The sequence below is a fragment of the Dreissena polymorpha genome, chromosome 8 (assembly GCF_020536995.1).
Source record: "Dreissena polymorpha isolate Duluth1 chromosome 8, UMN_Dpol_1.0, whole genome shotgun sequence".
In the NCBI taxonomy this organism is placed as follows: domain Eukaryota; kingdom Metazoa; phylum Mollusca; class Bivalvia; order Myida; family Dreissenidae; genus Dreissena; species Dreissena polymorpha.
In genome coordinates, this window is record NC_068362.1 from 43,153,594 (window position 1) to 43,169,696 (window position 16,103).

Sequence of the window (16,103 nt, forward strand, 5' to 3'; positions counted from 1 at the left end):
CAATATGCTTATGAAACTACAATTCTTCTTTCTTGAAGATTTTTCTATTTTATAAATTCATTCTGCAAGCCTCAAAAATCATGTAAATTCTTATAAATAACTATAGAAAAACACAGAGTTTCTCAAACAACTTCATTCATTTTCAAAATCAATTGTATTATTTCTTATAAAATTCTTACAATACTTGGTATTTCTATTACATTAATTCACCAAATGTTTTATAAACATTTATAGATACCGGTAACAATTTAATTGGATGTTGCATAATGTGCCATGAATATTCATATAATCAATTTGCATTTTGCATTTTATTACCGATCGAAATCCGGCAATGTCGGTGTCTTCAATAAGTCTTCAGTTCGTGTATTTATTTGCAAAATTCCAATTTTAGGCGGCTACTTTATCAAATACTCCAGTTTATAATCTGATCGCCGACATATAACTTTATAACCCAGAAGTCGCTGACAAACCCGTGTATTCGGGTACCAAATTACAAAACGCCGAGGTAACATGGCACGCGCGCCAACGTCATCTGAAGACTACTGCTGCGTCCGGCAAACATGTTTATTCAAAGTGTCTAGAACCCGTGTTTCTTATCCCTAAATGTTTGATTAGCATGTGCGCTATTAATTATTATGTTGGTCAGTTCAAAGGCATATTGAAGACTGCAGACTGCGTCTTTGTTTTATTGCCCAATCAAGCACCGATAATCCAATATCCTGTGTATTACGAAACACAAACTTTAGATAAGCACGTGTCGTTTGTAAAAACATTTGAGTGTACATGCCATGTAACATATCGATGTAATTCTCGTATATGATCTCGGAAACAAACATTTACGATATAATGGAATCGAACAACAATAAGAATGAAATCGATTTACAACCAAATCATATTATATCCCTATGGCACGTGTTCATTTTTGTGTCATTTTTAACGAGTTTTTAATACGTTTTCGGAAAATGTCCAAATTAAATACGGTTCGAGAATAGCAGTTATTTTAGGACATTACGAAATGCCCGAAGCGCGCACATCCCGGAACGTGATTTACGCATGTCAAATGGTAAACCCTCGTCTTGATTGGTTAGCAACATTAACGGATGTTTACTCCACAGTTTAGAAAAATGACGAACGTAGGTGTATTATGCATTTCTGTTACACTTAAAACATCATTTTAAGCATTTAAATAGCAAATTAAATCGTGCCTCGTAAAAACGCGTATATATCAGGTAATAGATAGGGTAGTAGAAATGCGTAGATAACAGGGAATCGATACAGGCGTAGATACATGTATTTGACAGGGAATCGATAGGGTCGTAGAAACGCGTACATGTCAAGGAAAGTGTTAAGACAAGAGTTAGCAAAGCTGTGAAGTTGTATTTAGTTTGCAAGCAGAAACAGAAGAGTTTTAAATTGACGAGAACATTATTGAGCATATTGATTAATTGCATTTATGTCAATATAATAATAACTTTCGGAAACCTTAGTTTTTGTCTCTTAATGTTCCGACACCTTTAATTATTGAATATTTGTCGTATCCAAATTTTCGGACATGAAACAAATATTATTTTAAAGTGTACAAAAACTTACAGTAATTGCTGTAATCAGACAAGGCGTTCATGTTAGCAAATATTGAACAATTTTGTGATGTTATCAGACCGTGTTCATGTAAGAAAATATTGAACATTATTTGTGATGTTATCATAGAACACGTTCATCTTGGGAAATATGGAACAATATTTGTGATGTAATCAGAGAACGTGTTCATGTTATAAAATATTGAACACTATTTGTGATGTTATCAAATAACGCGTTCATGTTTGAAAATATTGAACAATATCTGTGATGTAATCAAAGAACGAGTTTATGTTAGCAAATATTGAACAGTTTTTGTGATGTAATCAGAGAACGCCTTCATGTTATTAGAAATACATGTATTGAACACTATTTGTGATGTAATCAGATAATGCATTCATGTTAGAACATATTGAACAATATTTGTGATGTAATCAAAGAACGAGTTTATGTTAGCAAATATTGAACAATATTTGTGATGTAATCAGAGAACGCGTTCAATTGTTAGAACATATTGAACACTAATTGTGATGTAATCATAGAACGAATTTATGTTAGCAAATATTGAACAATATTTGTGATGTAACCAGAGAACGCGTTCATGTTATTAGAAATATTGAACACTATTTGTGATGTAATCATAAAATGCATTCATATTAGAAAATATTGAACAATATTAGTGATGTAATCAGAGAATGCGCTCATGTTTGAACATTTTGAACATTAGATGTGTGATGTAATCAGTTTTTCTATCACAGCCTTCCCAACATGACATGTGTAAGTTACCTAGCGTTTACCACTTTACTACCGGAATAATAGCATTAAAATATATGTCATGCTAAGTTTTTCCATGACCCTATATATAAATCTTTCTTTGAGAGAGCTATGTTGACAATTATCTATTCTTACTTTCAGACTTATTTGTTTATCGCATATATTTAAACCAGATTCCCATATATTATGTCCTTTGAGATCACTTTTTATAGATCGACATGTGTGTTCAAACAGGACTGATATGCCAACTAGGTTTTCAATTGGCTGTATATTTAAGCGGCAATTGAAATAGTATTGGTTATGTAATATTTACAAACTATAATTACCTAATAAGATAATATGTATAATGATTTATTTGCACTGGGTCTTGATTTTTTAATGCTGTGTCCTCTCTATATTTCTTGCTCTCTTTAAACCACAAAACTTGAAAACTAAAAACCAAGATGTCTTCTGTCCTGATTTTTGCACTAAAGGTCAAATTCACAAAATATTGCATTCTCGCAGACTCTATATTACATATACCATACATTTGTTTTAGTGCAAAATCATGAAACAGACTGTCACTCTCATGCATTGGCTACTGTGGCGAACGCATCATCAGAGTCATGTTCTTATCCAACATATTACTTCAATTTAAACCCCCAATCCTTTGAACTGTCTGTTTCAAGGCGGTGACCCCAGCTTTACTCTTCTGATGGTGTTTATGTTTCGTATTGTGCTGTTTCGCACTGTTGTGATGACATAATTTATATTGACTCTAAATAATAGATAACTGTGCATATATACTCCCAAACCACAAGGTCAGGCAATTTATATGTGTTGCATATCATAATATATAAAGCTTAATCAGATATGCCCGTTCTGTAAAAACTGGCTGAGCCTAATTACAGTTGGGATAAACTCCGTTTATTGCCTGCAACAACAATGACTCTAAAAGTCCTAGGTCAAAGTCACAAATGACACACTGTGTCTATCAGTTCATCGTTACTCAAGTTTTTTCTCTTAAAATGCAGATGTTGGCAATGCAAAACTAGGCATGGTTGTTACAGAGCAGCATATATTACTTACATTAAACGTGGATGTCATGTTGGTGTTACTTGCAGAAAACAGTGAATTTTCTTCTATAAGCAAGTGTACATTTTTCTATAGCTCATTTACATTTATTGTTTTAAAATAGGTTGTAAACAGCAATGATATAGCAATATTGCATTGGATGTGATGTAACCCTAGCCATAAGGCAGTCTTGGGTCGAACTTCACTCTGGAAGTCTTTTCATTATCTACTCCCATGGCACCAAGGACTAGTTCAGAAAACAGACTCTAGGGTGTCTTAATTAAACCTTGGGCTTTTCAGCAATCAAGCTAAAATATATGTGTTGCCATTTAATGTGTTAAACATAATTTCTAACCATTTTTCATTTATCTTAATATAAACAAATTGAAAGGCCTTTTCCTCTAAGTGAAAACCTAAGTTGTGCTAGTCCCCTACAGGGATCTATATTATAGGAATGCCCATTGTTCCTCTGCAATAAGTCACGCCATTAGTATGTCTGTAATAAGTGTGTAAAACTTGCCTCAAATGATGTGCAGAAGCCATGAGTCATTGATGCTGACTCAAGGTCAGGGTCGTACTTGAAGGTTTAAGGTGTGCGCATACATTTATTTTCTGCTCAGTATGTCCTTTACTTTTTGGTGGATTTTCATGAAGGTTATTGGCTTCAATATTTATGTCTTTTAGGTTATGTGCAGAAGGCTTTAGTTATTGCTTCAACTCTATATCAAGGTCAAAAGTTAGATCCTCTATTTTCAAGTCTGATCAATATCTCCTATACCCATTTAAGGCTTTTTATTAGCTTGGCTACAATTTTTAGGTCATTAAGATGATGTGAATGAGGAAAGAGTCAGTCACGCCTGTATAAGGTCAAGGTCATACTGCAAGGTCAATATGTATAAGTTTTAGCTTCTTTTTTGAGTCGAGGCTGTTTCTCCTATACCCATGGAAGGAGTTTTATTTATCTAGACTACAATGTTTAGGCCATAGAGACAGTGCAGAAGAAATGGTAGAGTCCCACTGGCTAAAGGTCAAGGTTGTACTCAGATAAAATATATTTTTAACATGTTCATTCTATATCTACTATACCCATTGACTGATTTGTATCAAGTTTTGCAACAAGGATTAGTGATTGGGACAATGTTCAAAATGCATGAGTTTAAGTAACACTTTCTCAAAACAAAGGTCACCACTTCAAGGTCAAAACAATCCTTGTGGAGGATATTGCTGTCTCTTGGGATTCCTTGTTTATTGTTATATTGTTTTCATCAGAATTCAACAGTCTGGTAAATCAGCCTCAACAAATAAGAAAATCAAATCTGAAAACTGTTGAGTTGAAAGGCATTTTAACTTGTAGGATGCCCCATATTATGTGCAATTTTTAACTTGTAAGATGTCCCATATTACGTGCAGTTTTTAACTTGTTGGATGCCCCATATTACGTGCAATTTTTAACTTGTAGGATGCCCCATATTACGTGCAATTTTTAACTTGTAGGATGCCCCATATTATGTGCAATTTTTAACTTGTAAGATGTCCCATATTACGTGCAGTTTTTAACTTGTTGGATGCCCCATATTACGTGCAATTTTTAACTTGTAGGATGCCCCATATTACGTGCAATTTTTAACTTGTAGGATGTCCCATTTTACGTGCAATTTTTAACTTGTACAATGCCCCATATTACGTGCAGTTTTTAACTTGTAGGATGCCCTATATTACATGCAATTTTTAACTTGTAGGATACCCCATATTACGTGCAATTTTTTACTTGTAGGATGCCCCATATTACGTGCAATTTTTAACTTGTAGGATGCCCCATATTACGTGCAATTTTTAACTTGTAGGATGTCCCATATTACGTGCAATTTTTAACTTATAGGATGCCCCATATTACGTGCAATTTTTAACTTTTAGGATGCCCCATTTTATTATGTGCAATTTTTCCTAAAGATTTTATATTAAAAATGGTATGATGTTTTAATTGTAAAATAGCCATTTGTATTTTAAATACTTAACATAGCAATTACAAACAGTTCTTTGTTAAAGCCAAATTAACTGACATTGATGATAAATATACAATTTGTGTCCTTCACTAACAACTTGCTTTTTTACATTGTACATAAATGTCGGTTCATTTATCAATATGCATTTAAACTCATTGCATTTTGCCTTCCAATCTGTTAAACATGATCTAATTTTCAATTAAGTATCTTCTTTTCCACAGTTTGAAATATCTTCAATACCCACGTGACCCAATAGTCCCATTACAGTTTACATAGTTACACTGTTCACTGATGTCATACCATTGAATGTCATTTGACAGTTTATTTGGTACTTGTTTAGTTCAAAATACTTGATTGCTTATTGAGGTTGAACTTGACTCTTGTACAGTACAGATTTTGTGATTGCTTGACTTTTAAATACACAAAGATTTAAATCGTGTCTTTTCTGGACTAGTTATTCATATTCACAGAGATACTGTGAAATTAATAATTTTCCTGAACTTAAGCTGTTAGTTTTGTGTGCTTAAACAGTCAGTTATCAAATTGGCAGGCTTGTCTATGTCTTCTCTTGTTATAAGCTCTGAGGAGGTTAAGGATTTTATTTGTTCCTCATGCGAAGAGCAAGCAAATGCAGATTTTTACTTCAAAACATGTTTGAAACTTTATTGTGGGAAATGTATTCAGTTGCATGATAAGTGGTTCAGAAAACATTCAACTTATGGAAGGAATGACATGAAAAAATGGCCAGTTTCGAAAGAGGTGGAGGAATTTTTATTGAACTGTGAAGCGCACAAGGACCACAAAATTGAAATGTTATGTGATGACCACAGTCAGCTGTGTTGCACAAAGTGTGCCTTCAATAATCACAGGTAGTTCTAAAATACTTTGGCACAAATAAGTCTTTAGATATCAATGAACTATGTCACAATTTAACCCTTAACCACTTAGATACGTATTTTCATGCATTTTTAGTCATGCTGAAAGTTACATTTAATTAAAGACCTTTTTAATACTAGATTCAAGTTTTTTAGGCTTCGTCTCCAAACCTTAGGTTACTGATGAGTAGCAAAGAGCATCAAACCTGAACAGACTGCAAGTTATTGCAGTCTGTTCTGGTTTTATGCTGTGTGCAGATAGCCATTTGCAGTTTGCTTCTGAGTGGGAAAGGGTAAATGAGAATTTAGAATTGTCAAGTTGTCAATTTTAATTTATGATATTTTAGAAATAACTTTTTTTTTTCTTAATTGTTTTTCAAAAGTATGAAATACTTTGTAATGTTAAGACTACACTTTCATTCTTTTTTTTGAAAATAAATTATGAAATTAATTTTTAATTTTTCAAATTGCTGCTTTAGATGATTTGCTACAAAGTAACATTTAATCATTTATTCATGATGCTCTGACACTTCTAGACCACATGTGGATGTTGTTGTTGTTTCCTCATGCTGCTCATCAACAATGATGTATCAGAACAATATTGATATTCTTACTGTATTTCTTTTTCTTTGGAAAGTAAGCGGAAAAAGAGGTGATCTTCTACCAAGTTTGTTGAAATTATGCCTCAGGGGTCAAAACTTGCCTTGCCAAGGGTCACAAGATTTCTATTGACTTATATAGTAAATAGTTACGTTTGAGATCTTCTCTGAATCCATAAGAGTCATGGGTTTGATGACAGTTTTTAACATCGTATGGTGGTCCTCTGGTAAGTTCGTTCAGATCTTGCCTCTGAGGTAAAAAATGACCCCTCTCTCTCTCAGAGAGGAGAGAGAGAGAAGAGAGAGAGAGAGAGAGAGAGGAGAGAGAGAGAGAGCGAAGAGAAGAGAGAGAAGAAGAAAGAGAAGAGAAGAGAAGGAGAGAGAGCGAGAGAGAGAGAGAGAGAGCGAGAGAGCGAGAGAGAGAGAAAGAGAGAAGAGAAAGAGCAAGGAGAGCGAAGAGGAGACGAAGACGCGAGAGAGAGAGAGAGAGAGGCGAGAGAGCGAGCGCGAGAGAAGAGCAGCAGATAAGCGCAAGCCTATAGACGCTCCCTCTACCGCTACTCCTCTACTCCTGCGCTATCTCTCTCTCTCTCTCTCTCTTTCTCTCTCTTTCTCTCTCTCTCTCTCTCTATATATATATATATATATATATATAGTGCATATACTTGTGAAGCACTCTTCAATAAATTTCTGATGTTTACTTTTGTTTATTGGTCAATACACAATGATTATGTCTGGAGTTCTTATTAATGGGAGTTTAATAATTTCTGTGATGGCATTAGCCTTTGTCCTTAATAACCATGCATCAGAAAATCAGAATGACAAGAAATCTCTATTCAGCTGCAATAAGAAATTAAAGCTGTCAAGAAACTACTTATGATTACCTAGATTACGTCAATTACCTAGAAAAAGTGATTGCCTGGTTTAAGAGCCCTATATATTGTTATGCCCCCCCCCTTCGAAGAAGAGGGTTTTATTGTTTTGCACATGTCGGTCCGTATGTCCGTCCATATGTCCATATGTCCGTCCACCAGATGGTTTCCGGATGATAACTCAAGAACGCTTAGGCCTAAGATCATGAAACTTCATAGGTACATTGATCATGACTGGCCAATGACCCATATTGATTTTGAGATCACTAGGTTAAAGGTCGAGGTCACGGTGACCCGAAATAGTAAAATGGTTTCCGGATGATAACTCAAGAACGCTTATGCATAGGATCATGAAACTTCATAGGTACATTGATCATGACTCGCAGATGACCCCTGTTGATTTTCTGGTCACTAGGTCAACGGTCAAGGTCACAGTGACCCGAAATATTAAAATGGTTTCCGGATGATAACTCAAGAAGACTTATGCCTAGGATCATGAAACTTAATAGGTACATTGATCATGACTTGCAGATGACCCCTGTTTATTTTCAGGCACTAGGTCAAAGGTCAAGGTCACGGTGACCCGAAATAGTAAAAAAGGTTACCGGATGATAACTCAAGAAGGCTTATGCCTAGGATCATGAAACTTCATAGGTACATTGATCATGGCTCGCAGATGAACGCTTATGATTTTCAGGTCACTAGGTCAAAGGTTAAGGTCACGGTAACTCAACTTAGAAAAATGGTTTCTGGATGATAACTCAAGAACGCTTACGCCTAGGATCATGAAACTTCATAGGTACATGGATCATGACTCGCAGATGACCCCTATTGATTTTAGGTCACTAGGTCAAAGGTCAAGGTCACAGTGACAGAAAACGTATTCACACCATGGCTGCCACTACAACTGACAGCCCATATTGGGGGCATGCATGTTTTACAAACAGCCCTTGTTAAAGAAAGAAAAACGCTTTGCATATGGGTCCGTTTCACATACCCATAAATACGCCAGGAAAAGACCTGCTTATGTATTCCCTATGTATTAAGAATGCAAAAAAAGATGAGGTGGAAAAGAAAAGTATGAATTTACTTAAGATAAAATATCCTCTTTATTTGTTTGTATAGTGTAAACTCATATATATATTCATCCAAAATTTCGTGGTCAAAAAGACTTTTACGGACACATTAGTTTATTTTGTGGATTTCTCAGTTCAGAAAAATAAATAATGAATTTGTGTCAGTTATTTTTCTGTGTGTGAAACATTTGTGGATCAGTCAACTCTTAAAATCAACAAAAATAATGTCACTCAAATAATAATGGTTTACAGTGTAACCTGTGTATTAAGAATGTTAAAGATGAAATTTACAAGATTGATATGATTTAACAAAACATAAAATGACGTCTTTTTTGTGTCACGTAAGCGTTCATAGTTCATGGACGACACATAGTTACTAACAATGTTCATTACTCTTAAATTACCGGTGTGTAGCCTATCATTCGATATCTCGTCATGCGCGTATTGCCAAAATGACGAGATTTGCATTAACTACCATTTTCTCGTGTCACGCATGGGACAAGTTGGTCCCTCTCTAATATTGTTTATTTCTCTGCATAATATAGGATAAAATATTCAACAACACCATATATCAGTTTCTAGTCCAATTTAATGTCTGACTTAACTAATATTTCAGTTATACAAATACGTTGTGATAGCTACATGATCGTATCTTTCTCGATCCGTACGCCTCCAAGTCTAAACGCTAACTGCTTATTTCCTTCTAACATTTGCCCCGTGAAACTCAGTTATGAATCCCATTGGTCAGTGTTCTATACGTGCTTGTTGCTGATTGGTTGAATTACAACCTAGGACTGGGTATGTACACGCTAATCAGCATTGTGATACAAATAAATAATGCAAATACAGCCTAAGGCTTGTGTCAACAGCATCATTCCCCCTTTGTTGTTAAACATACACCAGATCCAAATATTTAATCTTTTTGCATATTCGGCACTGATATACTTGTCAATATTTCGTACATAAAGAAAACCCAAATAATTCACCTACAATTTCTAACCATAATGTGACAATTGTGTATATCATGTTTACAGCAGGACTTGTTTTACTTGAAGATCAAAAACTCTTCTTTAGCTCGATGCTTTTCAACTTATCATACAGGAACCTCATTTACCCAACACCCCGAGAATTTCTGTCATCCTCATAAGGCCTTGAGTTTTTACAAAGTTGTGAGATATTTAATAAAGCTTATACATATGATTCCATGGAATGTATTTGTTCTCAATAAGAAGGACTTGGCCTCATTCCCAGAACAGTGTAATAAAAGCTTTAGAGTTAGTTTTCATGCATGCAATGGCAACAATGTAAGGTTGCATGGGAAAACAGGACTTAATGCATGTGTGGAAAGTGTTGTCCCAGATTAGCCTGTGCAGTTTGCATATTCCATATTGGTTCGCTCAACGTTACAGCTACTGCTCAGCAAAGAAGACAACTGTCTGGTGAAAGGCTGGCCGTATTACAGTCCAGTGATGTCGGGGGACACGGCCTTTCCATGGCTGGGGATTGCATTTTAGCATTTAAATTTCAAAGCGGCGCAATAGGGGGCATTCTGTTTCTTACAAATACATCTCTTGTTTAGATCTTATCGAAATATGATTGAGATCAGGGTTTCGACACTAAGGCACGTCCGACAGACATTGTCTAGTAAGATCGGTGGTCGGGCGAGTAAAACTGCTGGCTAGCTTGTCCGACGGGTCGTACATAAATTAAAAAAAAAATCTATACTGATTCATATAACTATAAATAACTGCTGTGAAAACCATTACTTTTAATGTGTAAAATTACTCTTGTATCCGTTATTTACATTAAAACAAAACTAGTATATTTAAATAAAAGCGGAGCATTCACATGATTCATCGCTATTTTTAGACGCAAAGGAGAGCTTCCTGCAGAAATTGCTTGTTTCAATTGGTCAAGTTGTCATGAATATTAAGGATTTTCTGCAGTGTCCTAAAACTATAGAGCATGATTTTACGAATTTAATGGCTTTGTTCAAGTTCGGATTTTTGTCCGACAAATCAGTTTAAAAAAAAGAATGCGACGCTTAACTGACACGAAACTTAAACATGAAGAAACACGAAAACGTCAATTTTATCCTAAATGGAAAATAGCAACAGGAACTTGGTTGGCAGACCCTACAAGACAGACGAAATGACACTATATTAATAATCTTTTTCAAAATTGTTCAAGGTTTAGTAGCCGTGCCACTACCATCATATATCGAGCGACCCACCAGATTCACTCGTCACATGCACCCCCTCTCTTTCAGACAGATCCATACCACTGCAAATTATTATAAGTTTTCCTTTTTCCCAAATGATATTGTGATGTGGAACAACCTCCCTGCCACTACAGTATAACATCCTGATCTTGAAGGGTTTAAGCGGTCCCTGCTTTTCCCTTCCAGGGATTTTTCAGCACAGTCTGCGCCTCCGGGAAACGGAGGCATTCCCAAAGCAAACGGACCCGTTCCCAATCGAATTTTGATTGCATTTTTTTCCAATTCCAAAAAATAAAATCTTCCAAAATCGTAAAAAGTAAACATAATTTTTATCGAAAGAGAGACTTCCCTTCATTCACGATGTAATAAAGCCTTTAGTGACACAGATTTTTGGTGTATTTGCCGGATGCATTTACTCTCAGCGATGACGTTCGAACTGTTCCGCTTTATACAAGAGTATATAGAGCCGCACAATACACAATCTATACCAAATTTGTAGACGCTTATTTTCAATCATGGCTTCGCACAACAGTAAATATTACATTAAAAAAAACAAAAAAAATAGACGCTAAAGGATGTGTAACGATATCATCGATGTTTTCGAAACGCTCAGAATCTTTCGAAATTAATGCCGCGAGTAACCCTGAACAGACAGGCTCGGACGATACGCAGCAAAATGTAACAGCAACAGAAGTAATGCCAGGGCCGTCAATCACAAAATCGGCAACTGAATGCTCAGAGCCTTGTAAGAAAGTTGTAGTTCAATCGTCATTTAATACAGTAAAGTATGAAATGAAATACCCATGGCTCTATTTTAGTTCGACCAAAAATGTTGCTGTAACTTGTGTTTGGGCAGTGTTTGTTTTGCATGTGTTTATATAAAAAAAAAGTTAAACCACAGACTTATTTAAGCATGATTAATTCAATTTTTTTCCCAAAATGAGCCGTTTCACGAAACAAAAATTCCCAAAATGGGCAATTTTGTCGATAAAAAATTTCCAATTTGGTCAGAATCCTTTTCCCAAAGTAGGCAGAAAAACCCCTGCCTTCTGCCCCTTGAACTCCGAGACATGTTTTTATCAGATTTAACTTTAAATCACTTAACCATGCATGATTTATCGATCATACTTTTATCTTTCTCACTTATTCACTTTTAACACCTTTATCTTGCACTGACTGCGCACCTATCAATAATACCCGTAAGGGGAGTTAGACAGTATAGATAGATAGATAGATAGATAGATAGATAGATAGATAGATAGATAGATAGATAGATATATAGATAGATAGATAGATAGATAGATATATAGATAGATAGATAGATAGACAGATAGATAGATAGATAGACAGGTAGATAGGTAGATAGATATATAGATAGATATATAGATAGATAGATAGATAGATAGATAGATAGATAGATAGATAGATAGATAGATAGATAGATAGATAGATAGATAGATAGATAGATAGATAGATAGATAGATAGATAGATAGATAGATAGATAGATAGATAGATAGATAGATAGACATGTAGATAGATAGACATGTAGATAGATAGATAGATAGATAGATAGATAGATAGATAGATAGATAGATAGATAGATAGATAGATAGATAGATAGATAGATAGATACATAGATAGATAGATAGATAGATAGATAGATAGATAGATAGATATATAGATAGAGAGATAGATAGATAGATAGATAGATAGATAGATAGATAGATAGATAGATAGATAGATAGATAGATAGATAGATAGATAGATAGATAGATAGATAGATAGATAGATAGATAGATAGATAGATAGATAGATAGATAGATAGATAGATAGATAGATAGATAGATAGATAGATAGATAGATAGATAGATAGATAGATAGATAGATAGATAGATAGATAGATAGAATCGAGTCAGTTCCCATGGCTTGAATTTGACGAAGAAAAGCAAAAAAAAAGATTATTTTATTGTTTTACTCTATGCATAAAAAATCTGGTGTTCACTGATTATTTACAGATAAATCCTGATTAAACAGTTACATGACACAATTGTGTTCATTTTCTATGTCATTTATGGTCTAGTAGACATCAGGTTCGGGCTAGTACATTTTAAGAGGAGCTGGTCCGACGGTCTTGCTGTAAAAAAAATTAATGTCGAACCCTGGAGATATAATTATCCTGAGGATATTATCTTTTTTATATAAACGCTTTGGGTGTGGGTCCGTTGAACAGACCCATAACTTAGCAAGGAAATTGTATGCATGTGTATTTCCTGTTTATTTAGAATGCAAAAAAAGATGAGGTGGAAAAGAACAGCATGTAGTTTCATTAATTGTCATCCATGCATTTATGGAATTTTTCGATTATAGGAAGTCTCTTCTAAACGAAATTTCGTCTAGCGGAGTAGCCTGTGTGGCTGTTTGGGCTCATCTGGGAAGACACTTTACGCAATATTAATAATAAATTACTGTTTTCTCAAAAGGAGGCTCAAAGCAATTCCACCTACAGTCTGTCACAGAGTTTAACAAGATGAGCCTCGTTCTGGGAAACGAGTGCTTAATGCATTCAAATGTCATCCACACATTAGCCTGTGCACACATAGACTAATCATAGAGGATACTTTCTTATTGTGATGATTTTTTTTTTGAAAGGGACTTTCTTCAAAACAAAAATCAAGTATTGATGGAAAGTGTTTTATCGTGCAAATTGTTAGCCTGTGAGGACTGCACAGGCTACTGTGGGACACTACTATACACATTCATTAAGCCCGGGTTTTCAGTCTGTTTAGTTATGTAAGCCATGGATGATGGAAATTACAGTGCTAAAATTTAATTGTTTTCGTGATATTCCTTTTCTCAAAGATTTGAAATCTCAATATATTAATAAATTACTGTAAATGGGTATTCAAAGTAAAAAATTTATTTTAATAAAATTATGGAAGCTAAATTCATTTAGATAAAGAATGAAAACAATTCAAAAATACAATAACACATGTATTGATTGTACCTATTGGTGTATTTGGACTTGTTCACAGATTACCAGAATGGCAATTTTCTTAAAATTGTAATATACAATCGAAACCCGATGGCTCAAAGTCGCTTTGCATCAAAGCACGTTTGTATTGCTATATATTCATTTACATTTCTGCCTGATGACTCGAATTTGCAGGGGTCGAAATATCGTATGGCTCAAGCTGTTTCTGCAGTCCCGGTCACAATTTTCACACGTTCTTTTGTTCGTTTTGCTTTAAAGCGGCAAGGGTCGCATAAAATTGTTACTTGATTATAAGCATGTTATAATTTCAAACATGTCATCCAATCAATGTTTAATTGATTCGAGTAAAATATGACATTTTGTATACAATCTGGCGTTTTTCTTTGATGCTGTAATAGAATGGCTGGAACGGATGCATCACAACATGTTCTATGTCATCTTGAAGGAAAAAAATATTTTGTATCTTTACATCATGTCATTCTTAAAACAACAACAAATGAATTAATACATATCGTGCTGTTTAATTTTTCGGTGATGTGTATAAAATGCTTATGATTGCTTTGATTCTTAGCGTTATTCCTTACATATGATAATTTTTTGATTGTATATATAACTATTTTAAAATATTGATGACTTAAAAATATGACGTATATATTTTCTGTTCTTACTAATTCAACAAAGTATTGCAAAGTTATGTTAGTAAACATACATCTATTTGAAATCAGTTCGATCGAATTCCAGATGGGTCGAACTTTTGTTGTCGGTCCCGGCGAGGTTTAGTTTTTGGTTTTCGCCTGTATTGAGCAATTTATGTTTTTATCGTAATTAAACTAAGGAATACACCTCTCTAAAAAAGATTTAAAATTATTGTTCTAAATGAACAAGTGTATCAAAATTAAAAAATAAATACAAAAAAGCTTTTCAAACACTTTACTAAAAAAATGTTGAAAAAAAACTCTAAATTGATTATTTTTTGTTGGAAATTAATTAATGTTCATTTTGCGGGTTTACTAATACACGAAATAAATTCAAACACATAACAAAATGACCCGGGGCTAATTCCTGTTATTACAAAATCAGGAATCCACAAATTTACGTGTCCATGAACAAGTATTTTTTTATAATCTGGAGGTGTTATTCCAAACAATATAAATAAGCTTGAATTGGTGACTAATATTTTGCTTTGTTTTATCTGTCAGGGCCTTTTTTTAAATAATAGTCTGTCAGAAAGGAGCCATGACTCAGGGCTATTTTTCCTTCTTAGGGAATGTCATTTTTTCACGAATTTCAGAATTTCGTGACTCAAATTTTCACAATTTAAAGAAGTTAGCAACTGAAATTTTCACAATGTACTCTTTTTCGCAATTTTGAAAAATTCAAGACCGAAGGATGACACAAAAATGACTCAAAACAAGCCCTGTGATTTGATTTGTTTTTGTGGACGTTTTGGGTATATTTTTTCTAAAACTTTGATTTTTCCCTAAATATATCAAACAAAGTTAATGTTGCAATTTACTTTCAAAAAAAGATCGTGTCTTGGTATTGGTAAATGTGAAATTTTCTATGTTTGGGCGTCATCAAAGTACGAACGAACTAATTTTGTCAGCAGGTAGTCATTAAGGGCAAGTAGTCTGCAACATAATTTTACTCCCAGGTGTATATGAACAGCCATTTATTTCCCTATTTTTAAAGCACTCATAATAGACACTTCTGTATTTGCAAGTGGAATAATAAAATGAGCGCTGACACATAATATTGCCACAAAAACGCATGTAAAATAATATTTTGATGGGTTTTTACATTTAGGTTCCGTGCAATAAAAAAGACCCATCATTCTCAATTTGAAGATTTTATGCTAGGAATTTTTCCAACAGCATTTATTATGATGCAAATTTTCCTTATTTGTGTGGTACAGATTCTTTTTTTGCAAAAAATGCTGGTGTATTACTAACTTACATGTACAAGTTCAAAATACTGACTGGGCCAAAATATTTCATATTGGTCCCCTTAATGTTACAGCAATTGCTGAGCACAGCGGAAGACTGTTTAATGAAAGGCTCAG